This window comes from Stegodyphus dumicola, chromosome X1 (genome assembly GCF_044657685.1).
Source record: "Stegodyphus dumicola isolate Sdum_Otavi_A_Nest chromosome X1, ASM4465768v1".
NCBI classification, from domain to species: domain Eukaryota; kingdom Metazoa; phylum Arthropoda; class Arachnida; order Araneae; family Eresidae; genus Stegodyphus; species Stegodyphus dumicola.
In genome coordinates this window covers 53,999,198-54,018,502 of record NC_140780.1, presented here as the reverse complement: position 1 = coordinate 54,018,502, position 19,305 = coordinate 53,999,198, and the positions used below count along the sequence as shown (strand labels likewise).

At 32.2% G+C, this 19,305-nt stretch overlaps 1 protein-coding gene and 1 non-coding gene across 2 annotated transcripts in view; both read right to left on the bottom strand.

Moving 5' to 3' along the window:
* The window catches only part of Tbh (Tyramine beta hydroxylase), a 179,272-nt gene that overhangs the window by 78,059 nt on the left and 81,908 nt on the right, over window positions 1-19,305 (bottom strand). The gene's annotated exons all lie outside the window — the stretch shown is intronic.
* On the bottom strand, window positions 5,239-5,311 carry TRNAT-CGU (transfer RNA threonine (anticodon CGU)). Its single transcript has one exon. It is a non-coding gene; the product is annotated as a tRNA-Thr (tRNA).

Sequence of the window (19,305 nt, the reverse complement as noted above, 5' to 3'; positions counted from 1 at the left end):
TTGTTTCGCAGTTATAAATATATGGCGTAATAGTAGAAATCTTGTAGTGCTTTCGTTTTCTGATTTTAATTAATCGCTGATATTTCACTTTCGTGATTTTTATCACGCATTAATATTTGAATTGATGTTCAAGGCATATTATGTGGATTAAGAGAATTCAAGTGTATATTTTTTTAATTGAGCTGAGAATGACTGAAAGGGTTACAATGAATCTTCTTATTTCAGTGCTTGCATTCTTTTGATTTTTAAAGTGTAAGGATCAGAATCCATTGATCCATTGCTAACATTAAAAATTATATGTAAATAAATTGAATATATTCGTTGTGAAAAAGATAAATGTTTGATGAGTATTTCTTGTGTATGTAGTGTATTTAAGAGTGAGCAGTTATTAAATCTGAAATTTAACACACTAAATGTATACAAATGTAAATTAGTGAAAGTTCGCATTGAATAAAATTCTGCATTGGTTATTATTATAACACATCTTTTTCATATAGATTGCAATAAAAAGTGCTGACTTCTACTTACATATATAATTGATGTAAATATTTTACTCATGCGCCTAGTTTTATGTAAAGATTGCATTTGGGCTCAGATGTTTATCACATATTTCTTTCTTCATCTTATTTACCATTTATTAAGTAATATTTCACATCGATATTTTTGCGAAGTATCCAACATGTGTTTGTATTTATTTCAACCAGGTAGTGAAATCTTCATAATTGCCTATATTTGATCTAACTTCGCAATGAAAAGTTTATTTTGTACAGAAAATTGCGTTGCAGAATATTTTCAACCATCTTGCTTAAATCTTAAAGCACGCGAAAAGTCATGTGACATGACAGAAATATTACCGGATCCTCATTGGTCCATCCTAGACGCCACTCCCTCGGTGGCTACACAGATGTGCACTTGTGAAATATGCATCCCGGAGAAGGCATGGATGTTTTTAAATGTTTTTGCGGCATGGAGGTACTCTAAATATGTGGCGAGCCGAAAGTCCTCTAGAGAGGCTGGTCGTAGGGAAAGAGGGGTGGGAGAACCTTGTACCGATGGAGCTCTCCATCAAAATTGGGAAGCGGAACTGAGCGAAGTCGTATTGTCACCTGCGTGGTGCACAAGGCTCTTGCGAATGACAGGCGCATTCTTGCTCCCCTTGCCACGATGAATTTCGTGGGCTTGTTCTGATGTGACTGTCAGACAGGTGAGATAAGTCACAACACAATTTTCAAATGAATATGAAATTAAATATTTTTTAATTAACAAAGTAGATGCCCTAGGAATAATTTTAAATAACTATTTTTACTGAAATTGTTTGCGACTTTAAAAGTTTCTTCATTAAATTTTAGTTTTTTAATGTTTATGTTCTCAGTCCAAACAAGAGTTTTACGAAAACTAAATAAATAATTTTTTTACAATTAATATGCAGTTAAAGTCGTATGTGTTTTTACCTTTTCAAATCGGTAGCATTAGTAAACAAAAAACGTTCATTAGAATGCAGAATATTTTAAAGAAAATATAAATCTATGAAAGCTGTAAAATAAATTATCAAAATTAATAATTTACATATCAGCAGCCTGGTTTAATTTCATTAACAAATGCTGACACGTATATGACGCTTGCAAATTTGATACACTCCAAAATTACAATGACAATAGATATTTAAAGGATTGCTCCAAGCAATATTTAAATGGGTTTTAATTAAAAGATGAAGCTGTTGTTATGTGTGTTCGCCATGATAAATACTTAGACTTTGTTGCATACAGAATTTTAAAAAATATTAGTTAGCAAACCCAGGTGGCATATAAAACAAAGCAAAATAAAAGCATTAAATATAATCTAAGCATTAAAGGAATAAATACTTAAACTTTTAAACGTAAAGTAACTCGCTAGCAATGCAGCAGAGCAACAGAATTCTAGGGTTTCGAACTTCTTATTACAAATAAAACAACTGCATCCCGGAGAAGGCATGGATATGCATCCCGGAGAAGGCATGGATGTTTTTAAATGTTTTTGCGGCATGGAGGCACTCTAAATATGTGGCGAGCCGAAAGTCCTCTAGAGAGGCTGGTCGTAGGGAAAGAGGGGTGGGAGAACCTTGTACCGATGGAGCTCTCCATCAAAATTGGGAAGCGGAACTGAGCGAAGTCTTTGAGACGGCTTTACTTTTTAATTATTTAATCCTTCCTTACTTTTAATTCAGGTTCTCGTTATTTAATTATTTTATATTTAATATTTATTAGACCAAAGGGGCAAATTTCCCAAAAGGGCTATTAATTTCGTTTTGTCATTTTGCGTTGGTTCACTCTAAACGGCGTTTCACTTTTCAAATTGTTGCCACCAAGTATTAGATCCCTGCATTATATTTAAAGAAATTAATAAATGAAGAATATGCATGAATGTATGTATGTTCTCGCAACTGTGTAAAACAACGGTATTTAGATACATCAAATTTTGAATAACATTGTCTTCCGTTCGAATATAAGCATCTGGAAGTCCAAATTTGGAATTTGTTTTATTATCTGTTTCATATTTTGTAAAACTTTAACGAAGTTTTTATTAACAAACTCAACGATTTCAAAGCGAGCAATGGCAACACTGTACGGGAAAAAAATTATCTTCAGCGCGCGAGATGTGTATCGGAAATTCTAAAGATAAAATATGCTCTTTTTAAATTATTTTGTGATACTGCTGTTGAATTGAATTTTATGGCGTAAGTGCAAAGAACATGATATTTAATAAATAAAGGTAAAACACAAAACATTATAATAATGCCCATTTGGGCGTAATATAGATCTGAAAGGTTTCAGATTTTTTCATTATATTCAATATTTATACATTTTTAAATAAGTGCATTATTTGTTTTAATAACAGTCCATTTTCCATAGAATTTAAAAATGCCGGGATTCAAACCAGCCAAAAGATGTGCGCACTTTATCGCGGAGCCATAGCCAGACACTCAAACAAATCTGTTTTTGTTCTTTTCCAGAAGTAAAAACAACCAGTATGTCACAAGGCTGGAAATCTGTGCACTCGCAAGCGTGTTCCAACGTGCCCAAACCGTTTCATAACTTTGTGCATCTCTGACAGCAAACTGAAATATTATTAAGGCATTACTTTAAATTTATTCGTTTTTTTAGCTGTAAAATTTTGCTCTAAAATGCTCAGGTATTTTACTCCGACTACCTATTATTTTACAATGCTTCCTGAAGTTTCCTAAAATTTATATATTTGTTCCTTTGCTAAAATGTGCATGAATATCCACATTTAATCCTTTAACATTTATTTTCATTTATCACAATTAAATTTCCAATATAAGGTTTTTAAATAATTTCATGTCCCACGAAATTTATGCATTTGCGATATTGTTGTGTTTTGACAAACGTTTTCAAAGTGCTCTCTCGGTAGTCTTTGAGATATTTCAAAAATGTTTTCTGTTTGCTTTTGGTACCTGCCAATGTATTTCCGATATTGTTTTGTTAATTTTCAGCTTATGTGTTCTTTAAACACTTAAAATTACGTTTACAAATGGTTAATATTTATTATTATGGTATATTTCTTGAATGTTTTGGCAGTCAGTATTTATTTTATTCACGAGAATGAAACTGATGTTTTCTATAGATTTTATTATTCAGAGTATTTAATCAATGTGCAACAAAATGCAGGATTTGTTGTCATTATTCAACATTCATACGAGCTTCAGTATTCAAATCTTTCACGTAGCTGTGATTTTTCCTACCAGTAATTAGAAGATAAGTGGAGTAAATGCAGGATATACTGACATGATATAAAAATTTTGAAGTAAAAAAATAAAAGTTCTACAGATCTAGGAAACTGAGGTTATTTACAAGGATGTGCAAATATTCTTAACGTTCGAAGTTTTTTTTATTGACCTAGCATAAAACAAATAAACTTACAAGTAGAATAAGAGCAACTTTTCTGCAATATCTGATAGGAAATTATGCAAAATTTGTAATCCTTCATAAAAAGTGGTACTAGCTAAGAAAATAGGCCTGAAATCTCCTGAAACTCCAAGTAGGCATCTGATCTTTGCGCTTACGCAGAATTTACTGTTCTAATAAAATTTTTATAAGAGGGAAGAAAATGTGCTCATTTAGTTCCGATGTGTTCCAATGCCCTGTAATATTTGCAGCTACGGACCGTCAAAGATGGTGCATTTGTGAAGACTACTGCTTGAGTAATAGAACACGGGTATGTTCGATCATAAGAAAATAATAAATAGTGTTGTGGAATAAAAAAATATATTGCACAATATTTGACAAATAGCTGGTAATCTTCTTTGTGGTACAAATATTGTCAGGACTGCTGTTCCTTCTACTTGCCTTTGGGAACATCTAGAAATCCTGAATGGGAGTAGGGAGCTTACTCAAACTATGCTCATGTGTGGGGAGGAGATACAACACAAATACGAAGGGACAAGTAGAAGGACAGCAGTCCTGATAATATTTGTACCACAAGAAGATTACCAGCTATTTGTCAAATATCGTGCAATATATTTTTTATTCCAGAACACTATTTATAATTTTCCTATGATTGAACATGCCCGTGCTCTATTACTCAAGCAATAGTCTTCACAAATACACCATCTTTGACGGTCCGTAGCTGCAAATATTACAGCGCATTTGAACATACAGAGATTAGTAACGAGAAGATTGGTCTTTTTACACTACGTATGTAGTTAGCGAAATGCAAAAAACTACAGTACGTCTTCAAATATCAGGGAGGAACTAAGTTCTGGCCTTAAAGACAGACATGAACAGACTTGAAAAGCACACGCGTGGTAAGGCAGTGAGTAGTCTCTTTTCTCTTGGCTAAAATCTACATTTTAAACACCTACACAGTTTGTCACCTCATTATCATAAACAATTCTTCTCGCGCTTATTCTGGCCGGAAATGGAAAATAAGAGAAGATAGTAAAGTTGTACAGTCATTAGGTTATTTTTGAAATAGGAAGACGTGAAAAATGAGCAATGACGTCGCCGGGAATCGAACCAAGGACCTCTGGAATACGCGCCCAGCGTAAAGACGACTACACCAGGAGGTACGTTAAGAAGGACGGAGAAATACCTTATACACTCCCCCTTTTAAAGGGAGACTGGGGTTTTTAGATGACCCAATCGCCAAATCACCAAATCATCATCCACCACCCTTTTTACTTCGGGCGTCACTGTAGAGACATTAGGTATTCTGGAAGCAGGAGAGACGAAAAATGAGCAATGCCCTCGCCGGGACTCGAACCACGGACCTCTCGAATACGCGTCGAGCGTGCTGACCACTACACCACGAAGGCATGCTAAGAAGACGGGAAAAATGCCTTATAAAGTTTTAAAATAAAATAAACGTTAATAAAACTTAAAATCCTTACAATATTAGTGACAGAGGTGATGCAGAAATACTCAAATGACGATGCGGTTTCAACGTACATTCCCGAGCATTTTGTATGGGAATTGTAGAAGCAATAGATGTCTTTAGGAGCATTTGCTTGAAAATACACGACAACGCTGACCATAGTGGTAAATTGTCGTCTTAGTTCTTGTGACAGGGGTACAATGGAACACAAAGTGGCATGAATTCGCCACTACATGATATCATGTTCAGAAATGTAACGTGCGACTAACAATTGACTACGGATATTTTAAAAGTGCTACAAATAAGCAGTTATTCTAATTTTAAATTTAGCACGTATTTCTCTCATTGCCTCAAACGCATTTTTTGTTTTGCACATTATTTGAGTTTTACTCTAGGGGACACGTGCATCACTTTTCCTGATGAGTCTAGTTCTATTGGTCATGAACAAATCAAATTTCTTAGCAGTCGTACCTTCTCCCACTCGCTAAATTATCACTCCATGGATTGACTTGTTTGTAAAACATGTGCAATTCAAAGAAGAGGTGGGGATTTTCTATTGATAATAGACTGCCTCAAACTTCACAGATACATTAAGCATGCCATTCTTATAACTGAAAAAATTGGGCACCAATCTATTGCACGTGAACCACTTTTCGGATGCTGTAATCAATTCTGTTTTGTCTGGACCATAATGTACCATGGCTATATGCATTGCCATTGGAAGGGCTCAATGTCAGCCTTGTCTGCTGTTCAGTCTTTAGCCCCGGCTGCAGCAATTCCTCTTCCAAAATGGTAAGAATGCGATTCGTCATTAACCTACCAAATAGAATCAATGATTCCATGTTTAGGAAGTGACCTAAATGGAAATAGTTTTTCTAGCTAAGGAATTCACCCACTTGTCAAATGAAAATATTCTTTTTAAAAAATAAATGCTTGGATAACTCTACATTAGGTTTCATAACCAGTTTTATGCTCAGATTTTGAATTTTTATCTTTAATCCAGGCTCCATATTAATCAGGTCGCAAGAAAATAATATTTATTGCTTGTTAACTTTTGTCTATCATTCATTTCGTATTACCTGCCCTAATCTGCTTGAAACCTTTGAAAATCTTATTTTTAACCTAAAAACTAGCCACATTTTTCGGAATTGCATGAAATCTTCCCTACTAGAGATCCCCTCCTGGTGGAGTCAAATGACATTTCAAGTGAGGTAAGCCATTAATTTCGATAATTTTCCTACTAATTTTTTTCAGCTGGATGTATACGTCACAAATAAAGGGGGCAATTGCTTTTTTATTCTGCATCTTGTTAACCGGTTATTGCTCATACGCCACGTATCAAATGAGTAAACATTATTTTCATTCTGTATCTTCTCATCTGAATATCACTTACTTACCATGTATGAAATTAATATGATTTATATTACTGTAATTAAGTGGCACACTGAAAAAAATGATAGCAAATAATCTTAATTTTATAAATTAATCTATGACAAGAAATTTACAATACTATCTGTTTCGACGACGAATAAGAACAATGAAATTTAGTTTTCAAAAATCATTCTAATAGGATAGCATTAATCTTCCAGATTCAAAAATTGATTCTTGAACCTCTACATTCCAGTCAACTAGCATTTTAACTCAAATAAGATAGTAATTTTGGCAGTTATTTTCTCTATCTAGACTTGTGAAAGTTCTTATTTATTCAGCATTATATTTGTGTTTTAATTTTAATATTATCTTTAATATTTTCTTTAATCATTACATTTGTGTTTTATCTTTAATAATTATATTTGCGTTTTATCATAATTCCAGAAGTGAGAGGAAGTAAGTACGTTAATATTCCCTAATGAATAAAGGGAAGACAAAGTGTTTTCTCTGACTACTAGTTAACGTCGCATACCAGTTCATGCGATTGACCATCAAATTACTAAACATATGCCGTCACCCAATCACTGAAAGTCTATTCATTCAAATCAACAATTATCACCAAACATTTGCAGCTTTTCGGGCACGAACAATATCTACTGTGATAGTTCTGACTACGATCGCATACTTTGAATAATATGTACTCTGATCGCTTTAAGAGCTGTGGTCAGGATTGACTCAGATTTTCTCCTCGGGAATGCATTATTTATGTACTTCAAAGGGAGCAATGTACTTGCATTGCCATAAAATATCAGTTTTAAGAATTGCTCCTGGGCGCGTCTACTCTCCTATCTCTTTAATTTCATTCATAATGGGCATTTAAACCTGCATTGGTAGTAAAATGTCATTTCTATGTCTACTAGAAGCATCATTATCTTTACACGATTGTTTCATTCCGTGTTTACGCCCGAAACTTTTGTAGGTATGCTTTAGAGCAGCGCTTCTCAACCTGTAGTACATGTACCACTGGTGGTACGCAAGAGAAAACATGGTTGAACGCAAAGAAACAAAGTATTTTTAACTATCAAATTAAAAAATCTCGTGAAGAAGAAGAACAATTGATAGGAATTTCCTGTGATCATTCTAATTGAAGATTCCAAAAATAATATACTTGTAACACACACACTTTTGGCTGAAGCGAAAAAAGAATGACGTTTCAAATAAAGCTATTAATTTTTATTGCCTTTTTCCACAGCGTATTTGTGTGAACAAGAATTTTCTTCCATGTTTTATTTGAAAAATAAATACAGAACGAAATTAAAAGTCGATCCTAATTTACGGTTAAAGTTAAGTAAAATAAGACCATACACAAAGAACTTGATCTTTCTTAAACAGGCCGAATTTCACACTAAATTTTAGAATTAAAGTATTATAACTTAAATTTTGATAATTAAAATGGTAACCAATTTTTATCTAATATTTTACGTATGCATATTTAATACAACTATCCAATAGGTTGTGCAAATGGCAATATATAATTTTTTTAAATATTTCTATTAAGAAATTGAAAAACAATCATTGTACAATGTAGTGACGGTACTGAAGTTTTTCAGTTTTTGTTTAGTTGGCACACGTTAGTCAAAAGATTGAGAACTGCTGCTTTAGAAGATATTGTTTCGAGATGAATAATGTATTTTCGTTAGATCTTTTGCAGTCTCTAGTAATTTACTTCACATTTGGAAGAAATTTCTTTCTTCTCATTTAGAGTAGTAGGGCTTCGGATTTATCAAAATCAGCAAAATTTTGATTCCTTTTCTGGACATTCTCATGGATTTGGAAGAAAAGTGAAGCTTATTTCTCATCACAAAAAATTTATTAATTAATTAAATGAGTAATATATGTGTAAAAGAAAAATACTTATAACGTAGAGAAAATGTATTCCATTCCCTCTAGATCAACTTTGTCCTTCGAGTTAATGGTTAGAGGAGGGAGAAAGCTTTATATTTTTTCTGGTAAAACAATGTTTGAAGTATGAAATCACTCGTCGTCTTCTTTTAAACGAGTTAGAGTAATCAACCTTAGAATTATATATAAAATGTGAAATATGTACATAAAGCTTTCGTTATTTTATATTCTCTGCTGTTTTCTGGAAATGACCTTGCACTCCTTATAAGCATGTGCATTTGTTGAAATATTATTTTGTGTAATGCAGAAAGTAAACTGTACATGCTCCAATATAGTAATTTCTTTCCCCACTGACCATTTTTTAATTTAAAACATTTTTAGAAATATCTTTATTCTTCCATTGCTTCTCTGAAAAGCGTTACCATTTATGTTAACCTCCTTAAAACGTTTCATTGATTTCATTCTTAAAAACTTGTCTTTTACTGTGCTCATTTTAGTGATTATTTCATAGTATAATCGGATCAAATTTTACACTTGAGTTAAGCTGGTATCAACATATGGTGAGTTTCATTTCGTAGCAGTGACTCTCTCGTCAACGCAGGCATCTAATTGTTCACTAAACTGATGCCTGCCTCCAGTGACATACCTGAGTTCCAATAACCAGCTGAAAACACAATTAATTGATTTGGTTTGGTTTATTTGATTACTTGAGAGCTATCTTCTTATGTGGAAAGATGTTTTTGTAGAATAACACAATTAAATATTACCTTAGTTGTCACTGAGAATACGTTAAGGATACTTAATTCATTATAACTTCGTATGAGAAATTTTATCCTGGTTTACCTAAACTTCTTTATAGATTATTTAGGAGTTGTGTTGCCCTCTTTCATCTAAAATACATCTATCACTATACGATTTAAATGCGTGCAAATTAGATCTGGACTTAAGGAACAAAGTGTTTAATTCTTTTTAAATCTAAAAGGGAGGCATGCATGATTTATAAGATACTTTCTGTGAGTTTTTAGACTCACGGTGTTTTAATACAATCAATTATAAGCGCTCTGAGATTTACTCCCTCTCAACTCTGTACATCTGCCTAATTTAAAATACGAATGACTTTTTTGAAGGCAAATTTCTGAAGAACTAACAGCTTTCTAAAAAATAAATTAATAAGCCCTCATTTTGAAAGTTATGGAAAAACACAAAATTTATAAACACAAAAATCATTTTATATTCATTTTCTAGGATTGATAAAAGTATTTAAGCATTTACATTTTAAGATTTAATCTATTTTTGTTGCTGCGCGTCTACACATAAACGCTACAGTTAATGAATCTACAGCCATTAGTTTATCCTCGATCCAGGAGGCATGAAACGTGTGAAATATCCTCACCGGGATTCCAACTCTGGACCTCTCGATAATGCATCGGTTGTGCTTCCTGTTACACCATGAAGGCACGCGGAAAGGAGAGAGAAAATACCTTATATACTCCCCCTTTAAAAGGGCAACAGGAGATAAAAGGAACACAATCGTCAAATCCTAGTGGTGATAAACTATCATCTACCCTCCTTTAGTTCGGGTGTCGCTTGCGCAGCCAATTTTAGAATTTTTCGAAGCAAGAAAATCGAAGAAATTAGCAATGTCGTTACCGAGATTCGAATTCCGGACCTCCCTACTACGCGTTGGACGTGCTTTCAGTTACACCAACGAAGGCAAAAGGAAAAGAGGAAGAAATTGACTTATATATGTATTAAATTTGGGAACATTCCCTTGAATGCTTCTTAACGAGAAACAAATTATACTGTTTTAAAAGCTTGGTAAGTGAATTTACTAATTGGCTTAAATTTAAATTTTGTGAACTACAGGATAAAAAATTTGGCAAAAAAGAAATTATTTATGTTGAAATTATTAAGTATTACGTGATTTAAAAAACGCTCTTACATAAGATATTTTAAGCGTTTGCCACTGGAAATTTTAAAATTAAAGCATCGGACTACTAAACAATCTCAGACTAAAAAATATGCATACGCAGTCTATGACTATAAATATGTGTACCCGGCTAAAAGATTACATCGTCTGTTTCAAAGCTTCAACACGCAGTTCTTCGTAATATAGTTGATCTATAATTTTACCTGCGCTCGGAAAGTAACATTTCTATGATTAAACATCTATTTCATTAAGCAGTCCACCATTTTATAGAATTTGTTCATGGATCTTCTCTATAAATAATAGTTAATTATATCTCCTTCATAACAGCAGAAATATCGCAAAAACATTCTTAATTTCCCTAAGGACTTCTGTTTGTTCTTCTGTTTATCTTACGTTTCTTGATAAATAATAAAAAGTACAACAATTCTTTCATTTTTAAATACCGGTCCTCATTTTTGCCAGCTTTTAAGATGGTTTACCACTTGTTTGACTGCATACACGTTCTTCATAATTAATTCTAAGCACATTTCTTTGACTATTTAATTTTACATATTCATTACTAAGCTTTTATTATTTTTCTCATGCAGAAATAACTGAAAACCAGCAACGTGTAATGGATTTAAATTTTCATCTCATTTTCAGAATTTTAAACTGCTTTTTTTTGTTTTCATGGCTTATTTTTTATGATAAATTATGAGTAAATTTCCTTGTCTTGGGATCGGCGGAGAGAAGTAGAATCAAATCTGATTGCCATTCTATGACTCTTTGCTTTTAATTCAATTTGAGCACTATTTTAATGCACTATTAAAGTCCATTTATTTGATAGAAGCTTAGGAGATGCCAAAACTAAACATGAAACTGCCTTATTTCAAATCTCTCGGTGTTTTGTTAGTTACACGCATGATTTTTAATAAACTGAAATTCTAGTATTAATCATCTAATTTATATCTTGTATGCCCGAAAAGTTGAAGAAAACAAAGAATATTAAAACGCTTTGTTTTTGTCTATTCAAAAGAGTACAAGTAAGAATCAGCAAAACGAAAATGTCCCTGTATGTAGATTCCTCAATATTGTTATGCCTAATGTTTGAGAAAACTATACATATATTAAAATATTATTATATAGTAAATAATTTTCCTTTCTTGATGTAATTACTAACACATCCAACTAGCACTGAAAGGCCGGAAGTTCGAATCCCGGGGATCATCACTGATTTTTCCTGTTTCCTATTCCAATAAATACTTAATCATTTTCTAAGTTGCAATGACTAGAGTCTAATAGGATTATGTAGCACGAAACTCAAAAACTCAGAGATGCCTTCGCGGGTTTTCAATTCCTGGACATTTCGATGCTAATCCCCGAAGCAATGCTAGTTGCCACATCGTTGAAAATTTAAAAAAAAAAAAAAAGAAAAGAAAAAAAAAGAAAACAAGTTTTCAGCTTTGCTTTCAAATTATCATTAAAATACTGTTTTCCTATAATAGCTACATTTCTTCTTAACTAAATGAATGTTTGTGTTGCCGTATATGATATTATACACTGCTGGCCATTAAAATTGCAACACAGGGCCATTAAAATTGCAACATTTAAATTCACAGGGTTCACAGGGTACCGGCACTCGGCTGAAAAGATGGCGTTGTGCCACTCCTGTACCCAGCTTTGTCGTTCGACGCACCAAAGTCATCGTCTCTCTATGCTGCATTGTCAAACGAATCTGAAGAAATGGTCATTGTGTTGCTAGTATACGCTGCTGCAAACGTCGACGGACCGTACGAACAGATTCCAGGCGTGCTGCAAACATGTCCTTTTCCTGACTAATGGTCCGTGATGTGGTTGTACGATTTTTCAGGGCTTACCTCACAATATGTCTATCCTTTCAAACGTTAGGCATAGGAGGGCGTTGAGCTTCTGCATGCCGTTCAATATGACCCTGAGCAACCCATTGATTCCATATTCACATGACAGTAGTTGGATGTCGACCATTGCGACGAACGAACCATAATCCATACTCTCGATAGGCAGCAATTCTATCTGTATCGCATTTCGACACATACTGGTAAGCATTTCTTCTTATTATTCGTGACATAACACGATATTCTGAGCAAAATTCTACTTTAAAAAGAGCTTTCCGAATGAGAAATCTACTACACAACATTTATTTTATGTAGATCTCCAGATGTCGCTTCTCCCTCTTGCGTCGTCTAACTGGGCTGAAATACTAATCATTTGCATATCCCAACCTCTTCTTCCTTTCATATGCTTTTTGACGTTCGTCAGATTATTCCTTCCTGGTGTTGCAATTTTAATGGCAAGCAGTATATTTCCACAGATTTTTAAACCGTTGCAACAATAATGAAATTAGTAATCACGAATTTTTTCTTTTATGAAATCAAACATAAATCATTTAAAATCGTTTTCTCCTTTTCAAAGCAAATATTGATACAATACAGACTTGTGCTTTACCTCACAAATGTTATTTTCCTAAGGAGAGGGATAGTTATGTGAAGGACATTCTTAGGAAAAATGATTATATATGTATATATGTATATATTGACATAAAGTAAGAAATTTAGAACTAATAGTTCACAAAGACCAGAAAACTGTTTTTCGACTCTCATCTATTTAGATTTCTCTTCTGTTTCGACTCTCATGTACTTAGAATGGAGTCTAATGAGAGTGATTGAAGTTCTTAGTTACTTTTTGTGTGTTCTTAATGGGATTGTTTCAACTAAATCTTAATTCATTGGATTATCTGTTTAAAGGTAAGCATTTTGATTTTGTATTTTTTCCTGAAATTTATTGCTTTTTCCCTTTCGTTTTCAATTCTTTTAAAAAGAAAAAGAATTCTCTTTTTTTTAAGATCATTCAAATTTTTCTAATTAGAATTTACTTTGTCTTTTTCTTGCTTTGAGGAGGAGCCAGAATTTTCGGGTGAACTATTATATTTATAATTAAAATACGTTGAAATGGTTAATCGGCTAAATTCTGGATACATAAAAGAAGAATTTTTGTAGAAGAGAGATTTCAATTAATTTCAAAGTTACTCTCCTTGATGAAGTGACATTGAAATTGACGGAACTCCTCTTCTGTTTTTGTTCATTTTTCATTAAATTTCATAAATTTTTTGAAAGGGGATTTTGCTCGTTTGAAATGTTTTGGTTTAACATTTTAAAATTCTTTGTTGCATTTATATGAGTTATTAATTATGAATTTAATTATGAAAATTATTAATTATGAATTTCAATTTCTGGTCTTTGTGAAATATTAGTTCTAAATTTTTTAACTTTATGTCTTTAACGATAATTTTTCTGCAGCTTAATGCGCGAAAATACTAGGCATGTTTGTGTTTTGTTTTCAAAAGAATTGTTTTGTAATTATATTGTAAGCATTATGTTAATTTTATTAACAGTTAAATTTTAAATTAAAGTTCCTTTCCTGCCAAATTCTTAAGTTCAACTTACTACTTCCGGCCGTAGTTTTGGAATCTTGCTGAATATTTAATGAGGACGAGCGGTATTTAAACCACGAAGTTACTTACAGAAGCAGAGAGAATCAGAGTTTCTGATTTACGCGCGTCTGCCTTTTTGGCCACTCTCTCTCTCTCTCTCTCAAAGCTGTTATTACGCTCGGCCGTGCTCAGGCCCTTGCTAAGCTTCGTAGTCAAATAAGTTAAGGGCCAACTCGATTTGAACCTTGATAGCTTCGGCTATATTTTAGTTAATCTTAGTTTTAGTTTAATTCTTAGTCTCTTAAGTTCAAGCCCAAGTGAGAAGCTTTGTTTGTACACTCCCAGGCGGAGTTTTGTTAAATCCTATTGGAATAATAAAAGGTTAGTTCCCCTTCTATCTTGTTGTTTCTTGTCACCCGAACTTAAGCGATTATTCGCTTATCAGTTCTTAAGATTCTTCACTTCCAACATTAACTTAGAATTTCAAAGTGAGGAACCCTACAATATATATATATATACGCCCTACAATATATATATATATATATACGCCCTACAATATATATATATATATATATATATATACAATATATATATATATATATATACGCCCTACAATATATATATATATATATATACGCCATATAACTGAATATGCCTGAATATATGCCTGAATGTTATTAATAATAGATGTAGCACTGAGAAAAGCTTAATTTCTTCTCAGTTTTCTTGAATTACAAACTGAACAGTATCAAGTAAATTAAAAATGAACTAAATTAAAACGAATAACATCAGCTTAATACTAGCAATACTTATTTAACATTAACAATTAAGCTTATTGTAACATTTCAGTCAGCTTACGTAAACATATCAGGAAAGAGTCAATATTACGTTATTCAGTAACACGTCTAGAAATTCAATTATGACATGTTTATTCTTTTCCTTATATTTTAACTTCCGTATTTTAAGATTTTGAAATTTAAAATATGAGGTAAGTTTAATTCACCAAGTACATGGTGGATTATGTTCACGACGAGGAAGTTTTACCAATCCTGTTGTCCTGATGCTTAATGCAACCAAGCTCAGCTATTGTTTGCAACATAAAGAAAACTTCATAGAATTAACAAAACGTCCTTTTTACTTAAATGTTGTAGAACTATAAAATAAAATAAGACATGTTAAAAAAATAAGCTATTTTTCGTGAAGATGCAGGAAGAGTTATAAAGCTGCTTAACAGCCCTCATATTCCACCATCAGCGTTTAAATAATTCGAAGTATATCGATGAAAAATGCATTTAAATAGTTACAGCTAAAATAAATTTATTTTCTCAAAGGGAAAGCTATTGAATGAAAAACTAATCAATATGCTTCACAGACTCATTATGTATTTCACCACTGAAACGCCTAAAGATAAGAGTTTAATAATAAATAGTAGAATTATTTCCATTTAAAATGCAATAACTTACATACTTTATGTCTCTAATATGATTCATAACGTGTTCAACTTTGCGCATTTAATTGTATTCTAGAAACGTACATAAGAATGGAACTTGAAATCTTCCAGAAATCAAACTTAAACTTCCCGAAACGTGCTGAAGAGTATTAACACGTTTCTAACAGCATATTTTGTTAATGAAATATTGTTACTACCTTCAATAAATATTAACTGTTACAGTTATGAGACGTACAATGCTAGAACTATTGACCCTTTATATTACGGTTTCTGAGTAACCGGATTCAGAAAATAATTAGCTAATCCATAATAGTTTAGGTTTGGTGTCCCACAGGTATATTAGAGTTTAGGTAATTATTCTGTCAAGTCACACCAATTTTGGAGTTGTGTCCACCTTCTGTTTAGATCGAATGCTGGTTGGTGAATGTATTATATAAACGAATGGTGCTATGTGGAGAGCAAGTGTAATTTTATGAATTAATTAGAAGTGTCTAGGGCAGGTTGAGTGAGTACTTCATTAGGATAAACACGCAAATGGAGCGCATTTTAAGACACGCTCACACGTTATTTATGAAATAATATCATGTATCGCTGATTTGAATATTCAGTCAAACATTTGGTTAACCTTTTTCGTGTTTTCCATATGATTTGAGAAATATTAGTACAAAAGATGCAAAACTTTAATCTGAAGTACTTTATCCCTTTAGTTAATTTATTGTGAAATACTTTCAATACACTGAAACCTTCGTTTTGATACAGAAATATTTTATTATTCATAGATCTCAGTGAATCCATATAATTTTCTGTCATTGATTACTGAAGTTAATCATTGCATTAATTGATTAAAAAATAAATCTCCCATTCCTTATTTTCATATGTATAAGTCTAAATAAAAAGTTTAAGAAGCTGCCTGGATTAGGGAAAAGGAAACCGTTGAAAAACATTCTTAAATTAACCGTAATGAAAAAGAAAAGTGTTTTCATACTGAATTTGAAACGCCTAAAAGGACAGCTAATCGCCTACAATTTTATAAAGCAAGCAAGAAACGAACATTTATAAAGCAAGCATTTTATAAAAAAGGGATTAGAGTAGTAATGTTTATGCTGTGAGAATTTCCACAAATAGTTTCATGAAGCTGTAACATATTTTCAAATATTAATTTTTTCGTGAATATTGAATATTTCCACAAATTTCTTGTTCTTATAACTTTTCAATTTCTATTATACTTTATAGATTATTTGTAATTTGTAAGTAACCTGTTTACATTAGTATTTATGCACAAAATAAACTGCAAACTTTTCCTACTTCAAAAGTCATTCAGAATTGCTCTCGATTTTGCTCTGGAATACTAGAGAAAGCCATTTAGGTTATTTTGATTATCGGACAACACGCAACAAATAATTTTCTACAAAATTATATTTGCGCCATTCATTCTCATTGGTCACTGTTCAGTTGTAAGTAGTAGTAAATGATAAAATGATTTTGCATTCTACATTTAATTCCGTTTTTTATCGAAATAACTAAGTTAAGAAATATGTAGGTTACGTTTAGAAACTTTTTACCGTATCCGAAACAAGCTGATGACAAAAGTTATTTTGCTTTTCCTGTTCTTCCGAAGTATCAGGTTGGCGCTTATATCTTTTTAGAGCAAATTGTTTGGCGTTTGTAGCCGTATAACGGAAAAGATACGGTCATTTTCCAAGCTTACATAATTTCTCCCCCTCCCGGCAACTGTCAATTGTGACAAACAGTTTAAAATCAATCAAAATATTTTTATTTTTCTAAGTGTAAAAACAGGTTACTTAGCAAAAAAACATTATATCTGTTTACAATAAAGTATATCACAATACTAGCCCCTTGAACAGTCTGATATAAGGTCTTGAGTCTTCATCTCATATAAGGTCTTAAGTCTTCATCTCATATAAGGTATTGCTTATGTTAGCAGAATTCATTTGATTTATATAGTATTAGAGTTAATAATTATAAATAAAAATATGTTAGAAATTTGTAAAAATTTAAGCTTAAGGCTGAAATGGTTATTTTGTTGTAGCTGAATGTTAATTGTTTGCGTTATACCTCAGCATTTATTAGACTTTACATCTTTATTGAAATATTAGTATAAAATTTAAGTTGCCACATTTTTGAAAAACTGTTAACAACCCAAGCCGTGATAATTTCTTCGAAATTCAGTTCTCAGTACGAAATTGCTTCGCAGTAAACTTACTGACATAATTATGATTAGCATCACTTTACTTATCTCAATATTTATTGTATTAGCTTTTCTAGATCACCTGAAAAACACAGAAAATCTTTTATTGTCAGTAAATTTTTACCGAAATTAAATCTACAGATTTTTGCTTTCAAAGTAATAATAATTCCTTATTTTTAAAAGAAATATTGTATAAACACAACATCAACAGCAAAGAGAATTATACTGCATCAAAATGAATTACGTTTTCCTTATACTGAAGATTAAATACTGCTATGGTATTCCAAAAAATTTTCCGTTTGAAAATTTGATTTAAAAAAGAATGCATAATTAGTTTATATGCTTTCGTTAAAAGACTGACTAATTCTTAACTCAGACTTTTTTTTAATAATTCGCGAACATCTTAAGCTTGAATTGTTTTCGATTCTTATTTCTTTTCATGAAAGGCTTTGTTTCCTAATTCTTCTTATGAAAGATACGATCGCATGACTCTTTACAGCTGTTCTGCGTCTCATTTTATCTGTAGTTTCTTGAAGAACGCAGAAACATCTACCTAGAAAATAAACTTTGTAGCCGTAGTTTCATTATTTTCTACTTAAATTTTCAGTGCCAATTCCCGAGGAACATTAAACCGTCTTTTAAATTTAAATATATTTAGTTTCTATCGGGCATTTTCTAATGAATTAAAAATAAAACTAAGCGATTGAATTATCCAGTATGAAATGCAGCATTTATTCAAAGCAGTGGCGCTTCAGGTTTATCATAATTTATATCATAAAATGGTTCTTTTATAAATGACAGTTAAATTATACAGAAATACGAACATTTATAATTTAATTATATATTATTTGTAACAAAACATTCACCAGACTCGAATTCAAGAATATTTAGTAATTGTGTCATTATAAAAGGCATTCCAAAAAGGACAGTACAGGTTTATTTCTCTCTATATGTATCTTAAATATATGTTTACATTTAGAAAGTTTCTCAAAATAAGGTAGTGACTTTTACGAAAACAGTTTCAGTATCGATGCTAACAGGTTTTTCTTAATAAAAGAAAACCTAACTTAACCTTATTCCCGTAAGCCATGCATCCAGATTAGTAATATAATCACAATGCTTTTAAATTAATTACATGAAATTCCATTCCTTCAGAATTTTCAGAATAAACAAAGAATTTACTGACTCAGAGCAATTTTTAGGGTCAAAAGTATTTCAGCAGATTTTAAAATCAGCTGCAGCCTGGATTTGACTGAAATGACGACAAGGCCACGAGGACAATCTAAGCGGGGTAGAGCTTTCGTGAAAGGAAATTTCGTCAGGAAATCCCTCATGCAGCAGCCCGTTCGTCGGAATTAGAATCCGGGTCGACTGCTTGGCCACCGGTGGACCCACCATTGCCGAAAATGTTCTCAGAAAATAATCTCTTTTCTGAGCCAGATCTAAGCCAGTTAAGAAAATGCAGCTAGATATTTTTAGCACCCTGTGTGAATAAGAATTTAAGTAAAGACTTGAATTCTCATAAAACAAAATTCATTCGGCACATATGAAGACCTCAGTAAGCGTATGGAGAAATATTTTATCACAAATAACTGATTGGGGCAATAAAATGTTGGTTTACTTAA